Source organism: Melopsittacus undulatus, chromosome 5 (assembly GCF_012275295.1).
Source record: "Melopsittacus undulatus isolate bMelUnd1 chromosome 5, bMelUnd1.mat.Z, whole genome shotgun sequence".
Classification (NCBI taxonomy): domain Eukaryota; kingdom Metazoa; phylum Chordata; class Aves; order Psittaciformes; family Psittaculidae; genus Melopsittacus; species Melopsittacus undulatus.
Genome location: NC_047531.1, coordinates 1,903,006 through 1,928,350, shown reverse-complemented (window position 1 = coordinate 1,928,350; position 25,345 = coordinate 1,903,006). Strand labels below are relative to the sequence as shown.

The 25,345-nt window shown below is 37.1% G+C and overlaps 1 long non-coding RNA gene across 1 annotated transcript in view; it reads right to left on the bottom strand.

The window, feature by feature from the left end:
• Positions 1-25,345, bottom strand: part of LOC106023366 (uncharacterized) — a 156,073-nt gene that overhangs the window by 55,385 nt on the left and 75,343 nt on the right. Inside the window, exon 2 of the long non-coding RNA XR_001197827.2 lies at positions 1,691-1,727. This is a non-coding gene — a long non-coding RNA (uncharacterized lncRNA). The remainder of the gene's footprint in view (positions 1-1,690; positions 1,728-25,345) is intronic.

Here is a 25,345-nt window from a genome sequence, read left to right as displayed (position 1 = left end):
CCTTCATATCTGTGGAAATTTATATTTAAGGAAATTTGATTTGATTCCATATAACCTTGCCCAGTTCCCTTTTAAGCCACTGTGTATCCTCTGCTTGCTTCATCAGCCTCCTAGTTGAAGGCAGTTGATGAAGAAATAGTATTATAACTGAATCTTTCACAGCAGTAAATTTTACTGTTTGATACAAAATGCAATCATAGAATATACAGTTAGAGAATTATGTCAAACTCTGATTTCTTAATAGTTGCTCATAGTGTTTCTCTACAGTTTGAAAGCAGTCTTGAAAATTGCCAAGGAAGTATTACTGCTAAGAAAACATAAAGAACATGTCTTTCTTAAAGGTGAGACAAGCATCCTCACCTTTAATTACATAAAATTTCTCTAGCTTCAGATTAAACAAAAACCATTGGACACCCAGAACAAGGCTATGCAACTACATGTTATCTTTCCTAACTAAATTGCCAGTCCTTTAACTGCTGAATAAAAAGCTGAACAGATGTAGTTGGGATCTGTACTAAAGAACTTGCAATGTCCTAGTGATTATATTGTACACATTATTAAAGTTCTAAACCTGATATTGTTTGGAACTGACTTCTGGAGTTTGGAAAAGCTTGAAAATGGTTAGAAGGCGCAGGTCATTAACATGGGACAGGGATATTTTTAGCACTAACTTGATTCATTCTTTAGAACTGTGCACACATACGCTCGTTTCATAAGTATAAAAGGATAGGAATTAATAGACATTTATTTTTTCTCAAAAGTCTAGCATTTTGGCTTTTTACTCAAAAAAAACCCTTGATTATGCTGCTTCTTAGAAACAGAACTTCTATATACAAAGCAGAAATACAGGAAAAAAACACCCCTTGGACCACCTGAATCAGATACAATTTTTCCAACAACCTAATGAAAAGTGCTACTTTAGTGTAAGACTTCAAACAGAATAAAGCCCAGCAAGTAATAGCCCACAGTTTGGAATTTAGTAATTTGGAAACCCAATGTAAGAGAAATGTTCATCCACTGGATGCAATTGCCAAACCTTTTCCTGCAATATTCATCCTGAATGTTTTCAGACCACTTTGTCTTATTCAGTTGATTGATTGATCAATCTATCAATTGATCTTTGTATACATCTATCTATCAATGTACAGACACGCATATATATATGTATATACCTAAAAGGCTGCTGGTGTTTCCATGTAAAGTAGGAAAGAACAGTTACAGTGGCATATGTTGGTGAAATGTGATGCCAGCTAGGTGCTTACAGTACATTATGTAAGGAAATTAGCTATGATTTATAACAGCAAATAAATAAGACAAAGCTTGTTTAACATAGCTCAGCATTAAGTACCTCCTGCATTAATTGTCTCCAAAGCCTGTTCCATTTGTTATCTAACAAGGTATGCTCCATTATTACTTTTATCCAGTTCATTGCTTGATTCTATCTGTCCTTTCAAAATTAGCTCGTCTAATCAGAAACTGCTTTTGCTGGTAGTTTATTTCACATAAAGAAGAGGAATTCTTGTTTACTGAGAAAGTAATTTGACTATAATTTTGAAAAGAAAGAAATATGAATTGTAATAAAATATTTCTTTAAAAATACACAGAAGCATGAAAACAAATTAAAAACTCTAATGAAGGAAAAGGCTATAAATAGAATATGAAACTGGAAAGAATAATTCATCATTGTAACTTACCTACTCCTTATTCTGCTGAAAAGAGCTGAGTATCTAAGGAAAGAAGAAAAGATTTATGCATTTACTAAATGATGGTCAATTATATATTTATATTAGCTGTCATTTTTCTTCTCTCTTTTCATACTTTGTAAACAATAATTAAACATTCATTATAGAAAGAAATAGTATAATTTAACCACTCCCCACTCCAGGTAGATCTTGCACAATTCCATTTCAGTTATTGGTTAAATTCTATTGATAAAGTCTACATGAGCACAGTATATGGACCCCCATGCCTAGTTGCATATACCAAAGTTGCATGTATTACCTTGTATGCATCTGTGTATATTTAAATAAAGAAGAGAGAATACAGAACTTGTATTCAAAACTCCGAGCAATACACTTTGGATGATTAGGATATTTTACTGTTTTCCAACATTATATTTCATATCAAACTGTAGGTTGTTTTTTTTTTATTTTTTAGCTAAAATAAGGAAAACAGCAAATATTAAACATGAGAAATAACTGAAAGGAGCTATTAAAATCTTCTAAAGGAAAATAAAACCTGCAGAAAAGACTGTGCAGAATTAGTGCAAATAAGATTACAAAAACTGGAAACAAGATCTGATAACTAGTTTAGAATCTTGTATTATAAATTTACTATAATTGTATTGTAAAGAGTAGCAAAATAAAATATCAATATGAAATTCTGAAGCTCTAGGGTCAATTTGACTCTTACCTGTTCAGCTGATTAACTCCTTGAGCTCTTTCTATTTGTACACCTAACAGAGAAAAATACAAAATGACATTAAATACACTAAGTAATATGTGAGAAATGGTTACAGAGTTGCACTGATTTTGCCTGATTTTATTTATCTGAAAATCATTCAGGTTTTCCTTGTTGCTGAATTACATTTGTGATAGCAATTAAGGCTTTGATCCTTAAATTACACATTTGGGGCCTGATGTAATAGCAATTTGGGATTAAAAGGATACAGTTCTTATCTACATACTAAACAGGTTGTTTATAGTGCAGTTTATTCAGTGAGTATACTCAAATCTAGTGCAGGGAGATTGATAAAGGTAATCACCAAACACTGTATTGGCTTAGAATAAAGATGAAAGCAAAATGTACCTGACTGAGTAAAGATAGGAGTTAAATGCCAGATTATCCACATAAGTGTGTCAGTAAAAGGAATTTCATGCATGAAAGCTGCTAGAATTGGCATTAAAACGCTCAGGACAAAAATCATTAACAGTTCCATGAAGCACATTGCTAAAGCACATGTATAGTGTCACATGCAAATTTGCTACAACTTCAAAAGGTCCATTTGCATGCTTAAAATCAGTCTTATCCATGAACTTGATAAAAAAAATCAGGCAGTTTCTTAATATTTGCTCAATGTGGCTACTCTGAATTTAGAAAGCAGAAGTGTAGCATGCTACCAATAGTATGGGACTCAAAGAGGTATTATAACATGACTGGACTGCATTTTGCTTCTTTCAGTCACTCGTGTGTAAGTACTGAGGACCTCAGCCATAACCCAGGTACTCAGCAGGCATTGCCCATCTAAGCTGCATGGAAAGAACATTATTGATGTACTGCGTGGATGTATTATCACTATTCCTATGGTGACTGGGTTGGTGTCTCATTGCAGAAAATATTATCCCACCTTACAAAAGAAGTTTTGATTAAACCTGAGCCAATGCCTTCTTAGGAATGAAGACATAAACTACCAGAAAGTGAGCTGGTAAGCTACTTCTAGTGTGGTGCATTTGAGTTATGGTTTAAGTGAGCCATGAACCAAAGAAGTCCTTGTCCCACTCCTACTGTTTGTTCACTTCATGTGCATCCAATTCTGGCCTTTCCCATTTGCTTTGTTTCTCTCTGCTGTTTCCTGTTACCTAAAGCAAGATCCATCTTCTTCATTGCCTACCTACACAAAATCAAGCTGTCAAATGGGCTCTTCAACACCAACATAATGGAGGTTAAACAGAGCTAAATAAAAACACCACAACACAACTGTGAACTGATTCCCCCGGTGCAGTCCAAAGGACTTTGACAGACTCACATCAGAAATCAGATGAGCACATAATTCACATTTATCTTGACTTCGTAGAGCACGTGTGTTTGCCATTCTGAATGAACATAAGTGTTACAGGTTTGGAACTAAGTCCTTTAAGGCATTTGACTTCCCAGTTTGTCTCTTTTGGGCTTCCCAGTCTGTCTCTGATGGGAAAACTCCTGGTTTTGGATCAACCTTCATAGGTCAGACAGAAACAGCCAGGCTTCTGCTCAGAACTGGATGAGGTTACCAGTCCATGAAGAAAAAGCATCATGTTATAAAATATATATTGTCCAGTGACAAATTAGGACAATTTAAACCTAACTTTAAATCTATAGAACTTGGAGCTATAACCTACCTCCCTATAGCCTCACCAGTGAGTTTTGTAATATTCCCATTCCCACATCTCCTTCCTCAACAATTTATTCTTGCTCCAGGTAAGCTTTAAGAGATTCCCTGGCAGCACTAAAAGCTTTGTGCAATTGAGGAACATAACTGGTTAGCCAGTCTGGGCTACAGATATCCCAATATAACCCTTCTGCATCAGCACCTTATTTACTAGTGATTGAAATCCCTTTCCTTTCAAATGAAAGTTCCTTCATGTAAGATACGTTGTAACATCAGCATAGTGATGATTACTCCAACTGGGATGTTCTGATTACTTTTCTTGGCTATCAGTTCACTGTTTGCAAATCCTTGAGCAATTTATTCACTAAATTATATAATTCATAGAATCCCAGAGAAGATTTTAGGATGGAAGGAACCTCTGTACATCATTTTCTAGTGCTCACATGCTATTGCTCACTATAAATGAAGGTTCTTTGATAAACTTCTACTGAATTTGACTCTTCAGTGCATTTGTCACCTCTTGTAAATGCAAATTAAAATATGCTAAACTCTCCTGATGGTTATTTAAGGCTATTTGCTTTGTTTTACAAATGGGATAAGAGTGGAGCATACAGAAGGTCAGATGGCATGGGTCAGCAGGCAAGAAGTATGTCAGCTGAGTGCAGTTGCTCAGCACTGCAAGTCATGTAAGCATGTCTGTAGCAAGCATCTAGGGATTTTGAAGATGAGTTCCCAGGCTATACACAAGCAACTTCATAATGTTAATAATTCATAGCTATTAAGGGCTAAATGACTAGAATTATGGTGATACAGTCCTTTTTTCTTTACTTAACTAATTGAATTTAGTTAATGAACAATTTCAACACCTTGAGAGAAATATTAAATCTATTGTGCTGTTTGGCATTGTGCTTGCACTGGAAATGGTTTATGCATTCTTCTTTTCATATTAAATGGGGTATATTTTGGACATAATTGCTGTCAACAATCATAAAGGGTTTTTTCCAAGAACTCCATTGTATAGACTGATATTTCAGTAATTTTTCTATGCTTATACAAAATTGAAAACAGATGAAATTCAGAAAATTACGTACAATTAAAGTATTTTTTTTACTGATTTAAAACTGTATTTCACTGAGCATAACATAAATTGTCACCCAGGTACAAAAATGAGAGACAGAAACGTGCAAGTCTATTTCACATTCAAAGCATACACACTGGAGTCACAAAAACAGATTGTTTTGCCCATAACTAGAGGGCTGAAGAGCAAAATCTCATTAAGATTGGTATATGGAAGCAGGTTTACAAGCCATGCATATCCATGAATAAGTTAGTTTAAATGGCTGAGAGATGGCTTTTCAAATATCTAGCTGACAGTCTTGGGTTCAGAAATACAAACTAAGATGAACTCAAAACTTCATACTCAGAAATAAATCTGCCTGAAAATGGTGTTATGAAGCAATGAATCTACATTCTAGAAAGACTGCTCCTTAAAAATTGTTCTGATCTTCCCATGATTCGGCAACATGCATTTATCCCTGGCATTCTGGTGGATTTGGAGCTAATGCATGTGTTCTCACATGGCACCTCTGAGAATCTGATTTGTATGAAGTGATGCTCGCATAAGGTGTTTAAAAGATTTGTCAACAGGAGGAGTATTACTGCTGAAGGAATATTCAAAAGGCTTAGACTTTCATGCAGTGTGCTTCGTAAAAGCAGACTTCAATGCTCATAAAACTAAAGCATGTCATTCTAGAGTTTATCTGCACTAGCAACTAGTCAGTACCATTTTGTTTGGTTATGTGTCTATAATGGTATGCTATATTCATTATCTGCCCCTATTAGTTTCTAAACCTTTTCAATGCTATGTAACTGTATACATACAGTGTAGGGGAGAGGAATGGAATTTATCCTTGATGTTTGCTGCCAGCTCTTACATTTCTCCTTAAACCTACAAGGAAGGAAACCCCAAGACTAGCTTCTAATGGCTTTGTGGTTATATTCTGGATTGGTATCTCATAGGTAACTATTTGAAAAATTAATCTAAAAGATAAAGAATTACCTTATTGAATGAAACTCTAAGTAGCTTATTGTTGGCCTGTGTCATATCATAAGACCACATTGGTCTTGACTGGATACTGAAAGCAGCATAAAAGTAAGGACTCATTGATGTATTTATTAACTCAAGGTTAAAGCACTAATACAAAAGTTAACACAGGTTTTTGCTATGAAGATATGAAGCAATGAAATGATCCTGTTTTTACACTGAATCAGCTGCTAATGCGTAGCAGACAGGAAAAGTGCAGAAGAACAAATGACATGAAATTGCAAATTAAGCCCATTTTACACTAATTTTGTCACATGTGAACCCAGCTAGGTTTGAACTTTGCAGTCACTGTGGAGTATTCACAAAAGAATAACACAAAGATTTCTATGACTTCAGTAGAGTCCCTGTTGTATTTGTGAGCTCTCCAGTGCCCAAAATAATACCTGTAAATTCCCATGAATTTTAACCCAAAACGTGGCAGCCTGGCATGATTAAAAGCTTTAAATTCTCAAAGAGCAACATGATTAAAGCAGGACTGTAGTCTTGAGTGGCACCTCACTGGTTTCATTTGCCAGTATTGTTATTTTCCAAGGTAATATTTGATTTACAAGAAAAATGCTTTTAAGTCACACACTAAGTCCTACAATGTATCCACAAGTATAAAATCCTCAAATTGCCTTCATTTGTCAAATGCTAAAGCCCTACCTGAGACTATTCAGCAGCAGAGTAGGAATCTAATGATGGCAGTAGGAAGGAGGGAGGTTAGATTTATAGAGGTTTTAGGGCTATACCTCTTGTTTCTCTTTCCTTGTCCCTCTCCTGACTCCCTTTAATTCAGTACTTTGACCACAGTAATGCAGTTAAGCTCCAGTGTATGGCACAGATGGCTCATAAGTCCAGTCACCATGAGTTTATTGAAAGCTTTTTCATGTTACTAATTTGAATTGATTTTAAATTCCAAATTGTTAGTGAAGAGGATGACGTACTGAGCCTTAATGTTAAGCAAACTTTCCCCTTATGCTACACTTTCCCTCATAAATTGCCATGTTTTTTCCTTTGCTTACGCTATTGTGACTTCCATTTTGTCTTTTTTTCCTCATATAGCTAAGGTTCAAGAGCAGAGAATGAAGGCATTTTTGAACAGAAATAGTAATGAATGCACCCTGGATTAGAAATAAACACAAACAACACTTTATGAGTAGGTGATTACCCAAAATAATGCCTTCTATTTTTGCTCATCTAATATAAATACAAGTTATTAAATACTATTAATGAAAAAAGGCTTAGGTGGTCGTACATAGAATATAATCTTGGCACTATCATAACATATGACAGACTACCTTTTAATTCAGTGCTGTTCAACAGCTACAGACTGTGAAGTGTAAAGATCTAGTTGTCCTAGGTAAACCAAGGGTTGTCTTTAATAGTTAACTTCATTTTGTAAAGAACCAAGCTCAAGTACAGTCAAGGTTTTGTCTACCATTTGTTTCAATAATCTGGATCACATCCTTAAATCAGAGCCAAATGTGAATAAAAGCTGTAAATTCTTGGCCAATAAATCTTCGGTGATCTGCATTACTTAAAAGATGGGACCTGCTGGAACATCTTCATAACACTCTTTTTCCTTCCTTCTCCTCATGTGCAACATATTGCAGTAATCAATTAACATGATGGAATATTCCTGCTCCGAGACCTTCTTGTAACTCCCATATGGTCAGAATTTGATCTTAATAGCTCAAGTTTTTTTTAGAAACTGAACTCATCCTGCACATTAACAATGATGGAAAAATAAACCTCAGTTTTGAGAAGGGATCAGTGGCTTTCAATCCATTGGTATTGGGCTTAAATATTTTGGGGAAGTCTGGTACTCAGAGAAGATTGAACTCCATTTATCTGCATCTAAACTACCAAACTGGACAAGCAGAAATCGAGGTGCCCAGTTTCATCACTTGGGCTTAAAACAATGGGCCTTATTGTACCTCTTTAGAACAAACACATAAGCAAAGTTATTGATCTCTTGATCTTGTTTAAATAATTTAAACATCTGTTTATTTCACTATGACCTTTATTTGCTTTTGTAACTCAAAAGACTTTGATTCCACTGTAACAAAGCAAGAAATTCTGGCTTATCACCTGAGTAATACCATGTAGATCTTGGTTCATAGAAAGGATGGACAGTAGCTGAACTTGTCTTTCTGCTTTTAGTTGTTCTCTAGCGATATTTAGAAGTGTTGCAAAACTCACAACTGGAAGCTTATTAAAATCCTCCCATAATGCTTGTAAAATTTGAAGTAACCAAAGAATCCCCAGAGGTCCACAACTCTGCAACCAGTAACACGGAAGTTCTCTGACAAAACTCCATAGAAAATCTCCTCACCATTACTCCCTTTGGAAAGGTTGTAGGAACTGAATTTTATGTACTTAATGCACATTAGTCTTGTAATAAAAAATATTATAAAGATTCAAACCCTCCTTTTTACAAAAATAAATAAATAAATGTCGAATTAACATTCCATATTCCTTAGTTTTTTTGTTATATCAGATAACGATGCAATACGTACTGTTCTTTCTAAATAGACATGGGGAGGTGGGTGCTTGGTCCATGTATATTCCAGCAGAGGGTGGCAGTACACTACCACACTTCCACAGCAAAAGAAAAGTTGTACAGTATTATTTGTGGCTAAAGTCGTCAAGGGAAGAATACACCCTGCAGATGATGGGGGATGAGATGGGAAATGGAGTGGTAAAGCAATCCCAAAATCACTTCAGTGATCTTGCTCAATTCACTCAATCTCAATCTCTCGTTCATCTGAAATATTTTTCTTCCATAATTACCATCAGCTGATCACTAAAAACCATTATAATACTCCTGAGGATAAGGCTCTATGAGAATGAATAGTAAGATATCTGAAAATGGGAATCTCTACTGATTAACTAATAATACCAGAACCATTAACTGCATCAATAACAACAGATATTCACCAGCAGTGTTACGCGGGTTAAACATGAAAGGAGGGAAGAAGCCATGCTGTGGCAGGATGCATTTTCATGGCACTGTGAACACATTAAATGTCTCCTCCCTTTGCTCAGGCTGCTTTTGCTACTTTGAGAGCAGAGTATTCCTCAATATTTGCAATTCCTTGTTATCACTTCAATAGAAGAGACAACTGAAGTCAAAGTTAGATTTTTTGATACCTTATGAGATTACCCTTATTCTTAGTCTGTTCTTTTGTTTGGTTGTTTATTTCTTTGGTTGTTTTGTATGATTTCCTTATTTTAGTAAAGAAGAAAGCAGTCAGGAAATTGCCCATAGGCCAACAAAAAAAAGCAGGGTGGGTTGTTGGTTTTTTCCCCCCCACTGCAAACCTTTCGTAATCTTCTGGTTGACAGAAAAAGTAGCAACTGGTACAGCCTATTTTTAATTACTGCAGAGAAAGTATTTTAACACACTGTCAAACTTTAGACCTCTGTGATTCCAGGCTGTGTATTTTGCGGATGTGAAGAAATGTTTCAGTGAAAGAAGAAAGCAGTAAATAATAGAAAGACTATTCCTTCATTATGCAAATAATGAGACATTATTTGTATACAGAGCATGATTTCTTTAATGCCCTTTTATTTTCCCTCAAGAATTTAAACCAAGGGATTATGCAGGTCAAAAAGAACTTGAAGAACAGAAGCCATTCGTGATCAAGCTCTCAATATAGACTTACATTAGTAAAAACATTTGAAAACCATTTTAATAATAGTAATCTAAGTAGCTCACATTAACTTCTCTAGTAACCATAGCCAAGAATGATTTTATGCTTTCTTTCAGAAGACATTCGTTATTTAAAATATGGAAGCATTGTTCTGGAACATCTATTAAGAAGAAAGAAGCTGGAAATTATGCAAGGAATTTTAGGTGAAGAATGACATGTTATTTCTCAAAAATAAGAGGTTTCTTCAAAGAATTAACAGAATTAGATATTTTCACTTAAAACCGTTGTCAATAATTCCTTACCCCTACACACATACTAGTACCAGTGTCCCATCTGGTATAATGAGATCTAGACTGGGATCCTTGAATTTATTAAGGCATATAACTCACTGTGGAATTGGTAGATGCTAAGAACCTAACTATATTTGAGGAAGTAGAACTTGTGCCTATTTAGCCTTCAGGCAATTGTAGAGCCAGGAATTGGGTTCGATTTTTCCATAGGACTTTATATGCAATCCAGTGTCCTCTTGACAAGTCTTTGGAAAGTCTCTGGAAACCTTCTACAACACTGACCACACAACACTGTAGGTACTATTACTTGCAATGGGGAGATAGTGTGCAATGGTGGACAGGGTATTAATAACATCAGTCTAGAAACATCAGTGCTTCCAGTTAGTCAGTTATCAATGATTTTCTTTTGTAATCATCAGTTGTCTGGCAAGGAAGCTTTCCAGAATCTGGGAATATTTCACATGTGTTTTCTCACCTGTATCTTCCTATATAACTTCCTGTAATATATTCTCACCAACTATTCCTACAGGAGGAGATATGTGTTTCAGTAGGATTTTAAACTAGCAATTAACTAGCATAAAGAGGTGGAAAAAATTAAATAGTCAGGGTGATCAAAAGCTCCAAATCATTGCTTGGTTATCATTGGGATTATTATATATATCAATTTGAAGGCAATACATTTCCCACAGCTAGGGAAACAAGTGTCTTCAAAGTCCCTTCCACTTTTTGCTTAGTGTTGTAGGGACTATGGGCTAAAATACATTATTCACTGAGCTTTCTGCTAGCACAGAGAGCTAATTTCTCCCATGGGAGTGGAAAGCTGCCACAGATAGATGAGCCATATTCTGTGTTCCTTCAACTCCCAGCTGTGTGCATGAGGCTGCAGCAAGCCCTGGTAGATGAGCAACATTCATGGAGTTCACTGGGAGAAATGTCTTCTGGCTATTGGCATCCTTCAAACGTCTGACAGAACAAGAGCCAAACTTCAAAAGATATTTAGGCGATCATATTAGTCAAGCTAGAAACATATTTGCTCTCCATAGTCATTTTGCCTCATGGTACTAATAGGTTTTATTAGGCCAATGAACTATTCATAATGAATCATTGGGTGAATATCCTGGAGGATGATCTGCAGATGGTCTGACTGCTTCCCATCAGGAGGTATCTCCTGGGAAGACAACTAACAGGCTGCTTCTATAAGTGTAGTATGTCCACTGATAGATGAGCACATCTTAGACACTTTCCTGTTTTGAGTGCTTGTTTTGGGGAAGAGCAGCAGAGAGAAGCTGAAGGTAGTACCAACAAGGAAGGGTTTACAGGAGACAAGTGGAACAGAGGGGATAACATTTGCAAGATACAGTAGAAGTAGGAGGATTATTTTTATATCTACATGTGGTGTAAGGAAGGTGTAGGAGTCTTTGAGGGGGGAACGGGTGTGCAGTGTTGATATGCTGGAGTCCTGAATGGCCTAACTATACTTTTGAATCTTTTCTGGTTAATAGAAAACCTTGTAGGAAGTATTACTCAAGAATAATCTGTACTATAGGAGAAAAGGGAATTGTTTAGAGCAACCATTTTAATGAAATAAAATAACTGTGAAAGATGGAGAGTTTCTTGAGGAGGCCAAGCTTTTCTCAGAATAGAATAGATTTAAAATCTGTTACACTGATACAGCACTGAAAATCCATGATTGAAAACACTAGCCTTGAAAAGTCGCAATACATCATAAGAAAAAGGTGAGTCAACGTGTAATGTTTCAGTTATAGGGTTCTCAAGAGTACACAGGTGGTGTAATAAGTAAGGTCATGGTCTTTCCATCAGCAGTATCCCTGCTTTTTCTGTAGTTGCTACGAATGGGAAACAATAATATTTATGACTGTGAAAAGACCAAAGTTCACAGGCGATCAATCTAATGTTCTGAAAGGTAAATATATAAAGATTTGTTATGTAACACAAGTGTCTATGATATTTATACTGACTGATCCATCTCTGTGTGTTGGTTGTCCAGACCATGGGCGTGATCAGTATATGCAATAGCAGGTGGCAATGACATTCAAAATACATCCTATCCCCTGCCTCAAAGATTATTATAGTCATTTAAAACCAATGGCTTTTAAACTCATAATTTCTTTTTACTTTTCTTCTTTGGTTTTGGTTTTTTCTTTCATTCTAAACTGGCTTGTGAAAGACCAACAAATTGGATAGGTTTCCAATATGGCCATCCACTAAACCTGCTATGTTATGCCCTGAACTGGGGGTCTGTGGAGCTGATTCTTCTCCCAGCTTTGTCATCATCTAGCTGCACTCTGTGCTTGTTAGGCTATTCCCTTTATGACTCCACATCTGTACTCCATTTCCCCAGCATTTTTCCCCACTTTGTTTTGTCTATTTAGACTAAGCACCTACAGGTTTGCACTAGCTCTCTCACCTTTTTCTGCTGTTGTGGCTTTGGCCTGAGCACTAGTGTTCAGAGCCCTGACAGGCTATTTGTATTAGGAATAGCAAATGATTGTATGTCCAGCTGCTTCTTCGATTTCTTCAGCTCATATGTGTCTGTTACTAATGGCATGCAGACCTACACAATGTAGTAACCAATGTGATGTGTATTAGTGATGTGACACAGTTTTTTCTGGCACAATACTTGTTCAAGAGTGGGATGATTGTGCTTCAGTGGAATAGAAATGTGACTTTCAAGAACCCTAAAATGAAAGGAGCTCCTAGAGAAAACATCTGCATGATTAGAAAGGTAGGAACAAACTGAGAAAGTGAGTGCTAGGGAACCTTCATTTTCCATTCTTCTCTCAGTCTTCTTTATTTCTTAAATGCTGAGGAAATTCCATAAAGGAAATCACTGATAGGAGGGGAGTAACAAAACTGGCATTAAAAGAGCACAAGTTCACTTCAGACATAAGCAACTCAACAAGGAACTCTGCACTGGTGGTTTAATCAATGAGTCTGCAGCAACCTTGCCTAAGGGATGTTTCATTCAAAGCAGGACAGACCCATAGTGTCAATGACTTTCCATCCACCATGGTGATCTATTTGATGTTCTTTCTCTGAAATCTTTCTGCATCTGGTAATTCTAACACTGAACTTGCAAATTCTTTGAAGCACAAGCTGTTCCTGTGCTTTCTTGATGCACTTTCTATTCACTTTCATAGTGAGCTTCCGAAACTTGACAGCTCCATTTCTTTAGTGGGCCTGACACAAGGAGAATGTACTCCCAAAAGGTTTGCAGTATGGCATGCAACAACTTCAAGGAAAAACCCACACTGCCATTTCTATTCTATCAAACCTGTAAATAAAACAGGAATAGGATTTTAAACTCTATGTACCTAATCTATTCCTAGCAAATGTAGCTATCCCTTTATATTTAGGATATTTTCAATGTATTCAGATACAGCATTTATCACTCAGGTTACTCACTGAAAACACACACCTGTTATAGATTATTACTAACAGAGCTTTTTCACTTCCCAATCTTGTGCCTTAAAATTTCTGACTTTAATGTTGTATTAATGCAATTTTTCTTTTTTTCCTGCATTTTAATATTTTATCTTAATTTAAAATGCAGTGAAATAAGTCACTGTGATTTATACAGTAAGCTAATAGTATTGTCAGATCCATTCAATGTTCTTTTACCTCTAAGGCTCTTCTCCAGTGAGTTATCAAATGAAAGGGTACTTTTAATCACCTATTTAAGGCTAGCAGTGTATTCTGAGAGTTAATTACTACTATATCATAATTCATAATGAAGAAAAAAGCAATATTATTTTGGAATCATTGATCTTCTACATAATAAAGTCCAAAACATTTTTAATTATGCAGAAAGCTAGACATGGGTAATGCAACTATTTGGCACTATCAGATTTTACGGTTATGCTTCTACTGCCTTGCCTGCTGCAGAAAGGAAGCAAACTCTTTTGTTCTGTGGAAAATACCCATCAAAACTCAGAGAGAGCCAATGAAGATGGTGTTGTCCAACTCTATCTACCTGTCATTAAGATTTTTGAAGAGACAAAAATGTTGCATTTCCTTTGACATATTCTAAATCATTACTGATTTGTTGACACTCACATGGTTGCTTTGGTGGCAATAGAGGCGAATCTTCAAAGTGGTTGTCAGGCAAGAGGAAGATGTATTTGTGAGTGGAAGAGACAAAGGGGAAAATAGATTTACAGAGTTTACAGAAAGTTGCTTTCATTTTTTTTCCTCCCTCGGTGTGTGTTTTTATATGAAAGAAATGGCACATGAGTTAAAGAAACGCATGAGGCAAATACAAGCAATCTGCTCATCAAATTCCATTTTTACATCTCTGTTCCAGGGATACCTTCCTCATCACAGAGCATTAATTTCATCTGGGTGACAGCTCTGGAAACAACTTACATATTTAAGCAGTGAAAACAGAGGTAGAAACACATTCACACAGTTAAATCTGTTTTCTATTTCAATCTACAATCTAAGTGCTGTCCCTTTAAAGGAGACCTTGCTATCTTGATAAAGAAAACTAATGAGGTGGTCTTTCTAGGGCCAGTCATATAATAGCCATGGTGACAAGGACCTCTATCAAGAAATAAAGCAGAAGATAAATGAGATTTTTCTAACATCCATTTCACCCATTGTTCAGAAGTGTCATGCAGTACAGCTTCTATTTATCATGAGATAGTAGATGCTGGGTCCTACTTTGTAAAGGAAGCCTAAACTGCAACACTGTGTAAGTAAGAGTGTGTAAGCACTCTTTACTCCTTCCTGTTGTTTTTGTAAGTGTATGAAAACAAGATTTTTCTGCTTAAATGGACCTAAAGGTTATTACTTATATTTATACTGGAAGAGTACACAGCATTTAACAGTAAAATAACAATACAAGCCTCATCAGCTGAACTCAGAACTAGTCCCCCCAGAACTTAGGGTATTGCATCTAGACCTCCTTTACTCAGCTCTCCAGCTTCTTTTATACGATATTGATAATACAGACTCAAACTCAGACATAGCTTTTACCTTTCCTCCATGTTCCAGCCACACCACACAAGACAGGTCATTCTCATTCAAGGGGTATTTTGGAGCATGAGCAGTGTGGCCCTCTCTGCAAGTGTCCCATTTAAGTTCTCTTTTTCAATCTGGAAACACCTGATCTTCCCAGGTGTGCCTGGACCTCATTTATAATGAAGTTTAGAGCAGGTGTTACCTGTTATGATGACCTGCAAAAGCAGGGGACTGAACTCAGTTGCTCTGATGGACCCTTCAGACCACTGCTCCAATAGTATTAGTTTCTAAAGTTGTTCAGAACTTGCAAATCTTTATTCCCCCTCTACTCCTGTATGCTATGGTAATGGACTGTGGTTTACAGGGGAAAGAGTTTAATTACATTTGTTTTTTCCCCACACTAGAACATTTTATTTCACAAAACCATAGTATCTAGGGATAGGCAACGTTAGAAAGGACCGCTGGAGACAGTCTTATCCAACCTTCCTGTTCAGGCATGGTCACCTACAGCAGGTTGGTTCCCCAGGGGTGTGTCCATTTGGGTTTTGGATATCTCCAAGGCTGGAGACACCAAGACCTATTTGGGTAGCCTGTTACAGAATTCAGTGACCCTCATAGTAAAAAGCCCTTTTTTTCTGATATTTAAACTGAATTTTCTGTATTTCAATTCATGCCCATTGCCTCTTGTCCTGTCACTGGGCACCACTGAGAACTTTGTCCCCTTTACTGCCTTTCAGCAGGTATTTATACACCCTGATAAGATCTCCTTGAGCCTTCTCTTCTCCAGGCTGAGCAGTCCCAGCTCTCTCAACCTCTCCTTGTACAAGAGATGTTCCAGTCCCTTAATCACCTCTGTGGCCTGTTGGTGGATCCGCTCCACCTCTGTCCATCTCTGTCTTGTACGAGGGAGCCCAGAACTGGGCAGCGCCTAAGGCAGCTCAGGAAGTCATCGATGTCATTTTGAGACACTGATTCTTAGACAGTAGAAATAGATTATTCTGGGTACCCAGAACTTGACTACTATGGGAGCTGGGACAGAAAACCTTTGATGGATCAGAAGCATTGAGTGCACAGGAAATGTTATTCAGTATTAAATTCTTGCTGTACGACCATTCATAAAATGTTTTGTGGGCACCTGAACTTATTATGTTTATATGCCCTCCAAGTTCTAAATATTCAAAGAAAAAGTTAACCTTCCATCCAAAGCACATAAACGATACTTAGTCTGTAGCCCCTTCTGATAGATCAGTGAACCAGAAGTCTGAGCACCACAATCTTTGCTTAACCTGTGGAAATGGAGGAGCTATATTGGTACATCAATGTCAATTATATTATTGCTTAGATGTTAATCATTCTGTTGAATGGAATGGGGTTTGGCAGCAATAATGAAACCCCTAAGTTCCAAGGGGAGAGAGGCACCAAGGAACAATATGTTGAGGAAAGGAAATTCAGAAACAAGAAGTAAAGGGAAGCGATGGTGGAAAGAAAGAGTATCCAAGAGGGAAGGAAATGCCTGGTGTGTAACATGGTAACAGCAGTTAAATGTACAATTACTACATTACTAACAGATTTTCCCCTTGGTGTCTGTGCACAGTGACAACGAAAGGAAGATGCTGTGCAAGCTGGGAGGATTTATGAGCTGGCCCATTGACCTCTGAATGAGCATCCTTTGTCCCTGGGACTTTTCCAAACCCCTATCACCTTGCAGCAAGTACTGAGTTTCCTTCTGCTGCACCTTCCATTCACATAAATGGCTGGAAAACTGTAAGATTTTGATTGCTGTTTCATAGGATGAAAGGATCTATATAATTTATAGTCTGTGCAGATTTACTGCTATATGGTCACCTCTGGGGTGTCAGGAAGGCCAGCAAAGTGTCAGCAAACTGTTTTCTGCATAACTTGAGAGGGAGGAAGAATTATAGCCATGGATATTGGCACAAATCCACCCTCTCACAACAATTCCCACTAAATCTTTAATGTCCAGGGAGAACACCTGAAAAAACCTGTGCTTAAGGCACTGAGTGGCAAATTGGATCCCTGATTTAGTTACAATTTCTACTGTGACCACAGGAAGTGCATTTGATTTGTGTGTCTCTGTTTCTCCAGAATGAGGATACAGCTGTTTCCTGTTTTAAGCTGTTCTTAAGATGGTCTTGAATAAGATCCTCTCCTACAGTGGGGCCAAGGTCTTCATTCTCACAGTCCCTGCATCTGCATTCCAAGACTTGGGTGGTGTGGTCAGAGCCTTTGCCAGTGAAGACTGAGGCAAAGAAGTCATTAAGAGCCTCAGTCTTCTAATCCAGCTTAGCCAGTTCTCCTGATAGCTTCTGGAGAGGGCCCACGTTGCCCCTAGTCTATCTTTTATTTGCAAAGGTATATAGTCTGCAAAACATCATTATTTCCATTTATAAAGACAGAAACTGAAGCACAGGAAGGGGAAATTACATGTCCAGGGTCAAGGAACATCAGTCTGCTCTCCTAAGTACCACATTTCTGCGCTTTAATTACTATGTCCTACAAAGATGCCTTTCTGGGACACACGGAGTAAAAGTGATTTTAATGAGCAGACAAATATCTCCTTTGAAAGGTATCATCACATACCTGTCTTCATGCAACTCAATTTATACACCTTGGAAGGATGAAGGGCTGAGTCAATATAGTATTAATGTAATATCTTGATGGCTGTTAGCTTCAAAGACATTGTATCCCACTTTTCACAAGCAACAAGGCTTTGAAATGAGAGCAGTCATGATACAAGTAAGTGCCACATTTGAAATTGTGATCAAAGTTGAAATGCACTGTAAAAGTTGCCAAAAAACCCATATATTGGTTTATAGACTGTATTTACCAAATCTATTTTTTCATGAAACGTGTGGGATAGATTAGAAGAAGAGAAATTCCATTCTATTCATTTTTCTATAGGGACACGAAATGTAACAAATGACAATGATGTAGCTCAGTTGCTATAATGTACAGAAGAGACTTTAGCAAGTTCCTAGAACTCATCTAGATTTACAGGGGATCACCAGCATGTCAGTGGGCATGAGATTCCTTAGGATGTTTTGGATCTGGGATTTAGCATCTTCTTTGTGTATTTGTTAAGGGCACATTTCATTTCATTTCATTTCATTCATTTAATTAAAAATACAAATAACTACATTTATTTCCCTACCAAATGGGCTTGCTGTGAGGACAAATGCAATACTGGTTTTGTAGGTACTCAAATTCTATGGGACAATGAAACACAAATGTGGGTGGGAAATATCTTTTATCTGAATTGGGACCAGGTTCAGCTTCCATCATAGTTCTAGTAGACATTCATCTAATCTGGTGGTGACTTTACCCACTTCCTTCTCCATTTATTCCAGAGCTTTACTGTCTTCATTGTTAGAAACTGCTTCTGATGTCTAATCTGAAATTTTTCTTTTGCCATAGTGTAAACCTGGGATACCTTGCTCTGTCCTTTGCATCAGTTCTACTTCTAATAGCCTTTCATATCTTTAACACTTCTAACATCCCCTTTAGAATTCTTGGCTTTAAGTTAAATAAAACCTAATAAATTTAGACATTACCCTCACTGTCTTTTGGGATCTTTTCAGAAGATCTAAAACCAACCAAAGAACTGAGATTGAGATTTTTATGGGTATGATATTTTCCTTCAGAGTGGTTTCTGTCCTTCTGGGACTTGTGTCATCTACAGTTTTAGTGATCAGTCTTTACTCCCTTGTTGAGGTTTTAATGGAAACTTTCAATACACTCTAAAGCAGAGATGAACTCCCCAGAAATTCTGCTTGATATCTCCCTTTAATTTGATCACAAACTACTGATGAGTTACTCAAATGTTTTTGAATCTCCCCTCCCTTAATTTCCTTGCGAGAACTTCACATAAGGCAATGTCAAAACCCGTATTAAAAAGTGAAATGATCTGTTTTCAACTGCTTCTCCTCTGTCCCCAAACCTTCCCATTCCAGTGGGTGGCAACTAGATTGTTTTGACACAGTTTCTGCTTGTTGAAGTTACGTTGACATTTGTAAGTACCTAGATGAGTGTGTTTGCATTAAATAGTTCCTAGAGAATAACGATGTGTGAAATATTGTAGGTGTTGTCTTCAGCAGTTGGGTCTTGGAGCTCTTTAAGACTGTTCAGAAGGAGAAACAGAAGCAGGAAGGGTGAGGTCACAGCACTGCAGGGTGGAAGAGAACAACTGGATTTACTATTTGGCCTGTCATATGCTGGTTGGGGAAAAGGATGATGGAAAGCACATCTGGGTCTGCTTTAGGAGAATAAATTAGGAGCTGCTTAGTATTTGCAGAAGCAAATACAGTGATCATCAAATAATATGCTAAAAGAAAGACTGTTTACCAATGTTGTAATAAGTCTTAAAAGCTAGAGCTGGTGGCTACATGCAGTAGGTGAAGCTTCAGTTGTCTGTTATCTGAATCACAATCACATGGAAGCAAAAACCATTCCATGTGCAGTGTATGCTTCTTTGAACTTGCCTCCTCTAAAGAATATATCATATATCTGCACGCACACTGCAAAGCATCCTACTTCATATGCCTTTAATTCAGAGGGAGGCTGAACATGAAAAATGCAAAAATAATTAGTGGTATTACTGTATATAGGGCTGGAAGGCTCTCAAATCTTGTGTTAGATGTAGTGTAACATGTATGGATCAGGAGTGCTGCTTACATCTCCTTCTAAATGAACCCTCCCGGGAAGAAATTCATAAGTAAAATCTTTTGGAACTTTATCTAAGAGTTTGGATGGCCTTCCCATAGTTAAAAGTACAGCACTTCATGACTTGAAGATTATATTAGCCATTAAAAAAACCCAAGACACTTAGTATTATAGCTTGTTACCCTGTGAGGCTTTCATAACTTTCATACCAATCACCAAGAGACAATACAAAAAAGTAATATTTGCTTCTAGACAGTACATTTTCTTGTGGTTTCTAATTATAAACCAAGAAAGGTGCTGGATGTAGCACTGTGCAAGTATATCCTAGGTTCCTTTCCAGCCCCAACTATTCTATGATTCTATATTCATCATAATAATGTCAGAAGTAATTTCTGGAAATGTAGTCTGTTATTTGGTATGTCTGGAGTTATAAAGTGGGCTGGTTAACCATTTCAGATCACCTTTAGTTTGTACAGACTTCTGCTGAACACAGAAGGAATATCAGTATGATTTGCATATTCAGTATGGCCTGAAGAGATCTCTTGGCAGCGTAATGAGCTCCAGGCTACCACAATAGGGCTGTTATGGCATCCAAACACTCCATTTTAAAGCTACCTCTTGTGTATCTGTATTATGCAGTGGTCACCAAGAGCACTGTGGAGTTTCCTCTGTGTTTGCAAGGTAAACAGGAGTTAATGGCCTTCCAGAGTGCACTGTTAGTGACATAAGGCACTGTACATTGATATTTCAAGGTAAATAAATGCTTTTAGAAGGCTGCCTGGAGAATATTTACTGGTATCTGCATGTGTTACTTGTCTCCATAGGTGACATAATGGGATCTAAATTCAAGATGATCAGAATCTGAATCACAAACTGCATGGACAGGAGGTAACAAGGCAAAGCTTTGTGTGTGCTTCAGTACACCCTTACTTTTACCTCTCCATAGAGCTTAGTGCTGGGTTTATTTACACGCACTCAGTAGATTAAACAAATATGCATATAAGGGGAAAAATTAAAACAGCGTTCAGATGGAATTTTGTTTGAGATCATCACACCAAATATATTTAAGGACATGTTTCAAGATACCCATTACAGTGCAGTAAGAAAGCTCTTTCCGCACCGAGCTTGAGATTGAGTGTCTTTTTGGAGCTGACTATTAAGAGAAAATAATGCTGTGTTTAGAAGCTAAACAAACAACACTGCTAACTCTTATTGAGTTATACCACATCTTGCAATATTTGATTCTCTCCTAGCTTAATGACCCATGTGACTTGAAAAGAATATCTGTTTTCATTCCTTTATGGTTGTGGGAAAAATCTGTTCCCACCTCAAAGAACTTTAATACTCTAATGTCTCAAGAACTGGGCAGGGAACAAAAAGCCTGAAGACAAAAAGACTATTAAAAGAACTTTTTGGAGTAAATTCATGGTTTTTTATTGCTTGAAGTCAGCAGCACGGGGAGGTACTGTGTGCTTTTGCAGCACTAAGGAATGATTTCTTTCTGTACTGACCTGAGTGGTTTTCTTAAGCTGCTGTCTCTGAAGCTGCTAATAAAGCATTATCCTCCCACACCAGGTTAACTTATCTTAAAGCTCCTCTGCAGTTAGAGTCTGGTGTTCAGTTTCTCTGAAAACCACCTAAATTTTGGTTTGAAAGAGTCAAGTGGAAACCACAATGTCAGTGTTTGGGTTGCAACTGAGATGCATCTCTTGTCTCTGGTGTGAAAGGGTCTGAAGTCTCCCAAGAGCAATAGACTTAGTGAGCTGCTGTGGTCACGGGGAGAGCCTAACAACCTGAAATCTGCTATGCATGGGTACATGGATGTTGTGAGGATTTAATTAACACTTGGAAAGCATTCTGAGGTCCTCAGATGACAAGGTTTACAGAACTCCAAATGACTGTTATTATATCCCCTCTGTGTTTGTGGTGGCAGATAGCCAATGAGAAGAAATGTTCAACCAAACCCAGGCATTTTTCCCAAAACCTTTGTTATTCTAGGCTACTGCTGGAGAAAAAGGTGGATCTGTATCCAATTTAGTGAGTGCAAATTACAAGTGGCTTTGTTGGGCTTCCTCTGTGCTTTTGAACATGATATATGTAGCCAACAACAAACTGTCTTGCTACCTGAGTATATACTTATTACCCAGCTAAATCAGAGAACTGGTTGCAAACTCTAATATTTGAGTAAACCCCATCTATCTGTGACATTTCTTTGATAGACAATACTGTAAACAAATAATTTCCTCCATCTGCAACTTTGCTGCTTTTGAAAACAGTGTTCATCTTGTCAGACCTCAGCATATATGTTGAAAATAAACCCCAAACAGAATAAAACCCTCTCAAAACAATGCACTTTATTTCACACTGGATTCTTCCCTTGGAGAAGCTGAGCTGTAAATTAGGTCTTAATCATGGACCTTAAGGCTTAATATGAAAATGCCCGAACATTGTTGTGATGACAATAGCATTAGAACATGTCTATAATAGATTCTTCTATTCTAGATATACCTTTATATATATATGTACAAAGAATGTACACAAAGACTTTTCTGGCAAGAGAAGTATTGAACCCATAATGTCTTTCTCACTCATTTGTTATGGAAGATTTTGTCATAAAGGACAGATAAAACTCATTGCTAAGTTTCCAGTGAACCACCCTACAGACAGTAGCAAAATAACTGGGATCAACAGGATTGGGTGATGTGCATCCTGACAGATCAGTAACCTGGATTATCTTTACTTGTTTCAAAAGTGATGTTGGCTCCTACAGCCACACTAAGCAGATTCACCATGTGGCATAAGTGACATAAAGAATAGGGACATTGTCCTGTTCTTTACTGGTCAGGAGCAATCTCAGTGGCTGTCCCTGTGGGGTTTCTGCACCCCAGATTGCTCAGCCAGACACAGCTTGAAGTAGTCAGAGCTGTCTGCAGAAACATTGACATTAATAGCAGTGGTGTCCCCTAGCTGGCTTCCAAAATCTCATGTTCTATTTGCATCCAGAAGGGAAGGGAAGGAAAAGAAAAGGAAGAAAAGGAAAATGAAAGGACAGAAAAGAAAAAGGAGAAATTCTATTTTATCAGCTTGTTTTTGGACTTTTAGTAGACAGATACAAGAGATGAGATAGCCAGAGCTAGCAATAAAATTAACCTCACATATAGGCACTTAGGTCTTCTTTTTGAGTGGCACAAGTGTATTCACTAACCAGGGCATTGGATAAGTAGCAGTTATTTGCAGTTCTGCCTTTTTGCAGAAGCTCAGGAGAAAGACTAAGTTAATACATAAATATATGCCAGCAGTACATGTATGTGAAAAGCATTTAATCTTCCTTTTCACCAAACTTCCTTTCACAATTTATCCATCATAAGTGATATTGATGTGAGTCATATGTTTCTATTGTGGTTTTATGCTAAAAACATTTCTACAGTGTAAACACATACAATTATATTGCAGATGACTGATTCACTGCTTTCCCCAAATTGATCTACACCACTGCCATGAAAGGCTATTAACATAACCAAACTCTGGATCTGATTTTATTGCTGAACTCCAAGCTGCTTTAAAAAAAGTAGATAAAGAAATGTTAATATATGCAGCAGAAGGTATTTTAAATAAATATCCGTCAGACAGTTAAATCTGTGTCTCCCTAGTGTTAATTATGGAGCAATCAGAAGAGGACAGGGAAAGGAATATTTATTGCGGGTTGAAAAGCCAGTTATTAGGTCTGTATCACAGCAAACCATGTGGACTTACCTTTAGAAACTGTCTTTCTGATGATGGATGGAGCTCTTTATAAATATTTTTCAACCCATATTTGAATTAAGGATAGTGATAACTGGCAGGGAATAATTCAAAAGCAATTAAAAACAATAGACAGAAAAAATACTGATCTAACAAAAAGAATGTATCCATTTTCCAGGCTATAAGAACAAAAATAAAGTCCAACAAGCTAAGAATTATACTTTCACGCAGCCCAAATGCATGAGGCATTTAGGCAGCTAGTTTCCTATTGATTCCTATGGAACTTATGACTCAAAAAGCCTGTATGGATCCTGGCTTGAGCACTTTGGTAGGTCTGAGGTTACAAATGTGTTAGTGCTCAACCTCCTTTAGGGGTCAATAGGAATTAAACTCAAAAATCTCTTAGGCACAGAAGAAAATTTCAGTTCTAAGTTACCAACTCTTCTTTGTAGACCTTGTCATAAGGTGATGAGTTATGCATGGGCATAACTTAAGGAATGGGTAAACGTACCTATCTGTTCTTCATGGTATTCTTGTATATATATTTCAAAGGAACTAATGTTAATAATACTATAAAATAATAATAAATAATAGAATAAATACTATATGCTAAATGTCACTTGTCTGTGATCTGCTTATAGTTTATAAACAATGGTCCTTTATAATGAGAAAAAATCAGTGAACAAGAGAACATAAAGACATCAGTCAGCAAAAGTGGTTCTTGAAGTAGATAAATCTAAACGCGTCTAATTTTAGACCTATTTCATATGAACAAATTCATCTCTGCATAAACTTCAACCATGCAGACACCTGCATGACCAGTACAAAACTGGATTTGGGAAATTAGCAAGGTGACAAAGTGGTGTTTGTGGAGTCCCTGTGATGAATAAAACCAATAAATTTCCCACCTGGTCAAAGAGAATGGAATTGTTGCTTAACAGAAGGAAGCTGAGATGTATAAATGAAAGTTCAGCATCTTGCTAGCCTCAAAAGTCCTTGACGCTGCCTGTATGTACAGGTTACTATTTGTCCTGAACTAGGTAGGAAAGCTGGGATCAAATCCCATGAGACACAAACCCAAAGATTTCTGGCAGAAAAAAAAAGGTGTAGGGGTTGAGGGTTTTATTTTTGGAGACTTTGTGGTTTATAAAAAATCAAATATTAAAAATGAAGTTATTATAATTTCTGTTTCCCAGTCTAGTCCTGTTTCACGGTGAAAAGCAAAGTGCAACATTCTTATATGCTTAGAATGACTACTGACATGAACAGGAAATGAAATCTTGCCTTTGCATCCTAGTTCTCACCAGAAAGTAAGAAGTGGTTACAGTGACAAATGCACCTCCCACTCTTACACATACATGTTTTTAAGACCAAAGGCATGCAGAGAAAAAGGCTTCTCTGCTTTCCCATTTCCATTACAGATAAGTGTCACTCTTGAGTATTCTGCAGCATGAGAGTCACAAAATTCAAAAGTACAGTATCCAAACCCATGAATATAATGCATAGTGATTTCACAGTGCACCCACCACACTCCAAAATGCAGTCTACTGATGCTGACAGAAAAATACTACACATATAGAAATGGACCACACTGTAGGGTGCCTGATAGCAGCAACATTTGATGATTTTGGTCTTTCTGAGTGCAACTTATCCCAGCTGATACAAAAGGTAAGAGCTTTTTACATTGGTAATGGCAGTATCTCTGTATATTCCACTTAATTCTCTCTTTCCCAAGGAAGAGTTCACATGAAAATAGACATATAGATCACCACCCAGATTTACCATTTTTATCGTGATTTTTCTCCATCCTTTACATCACAAG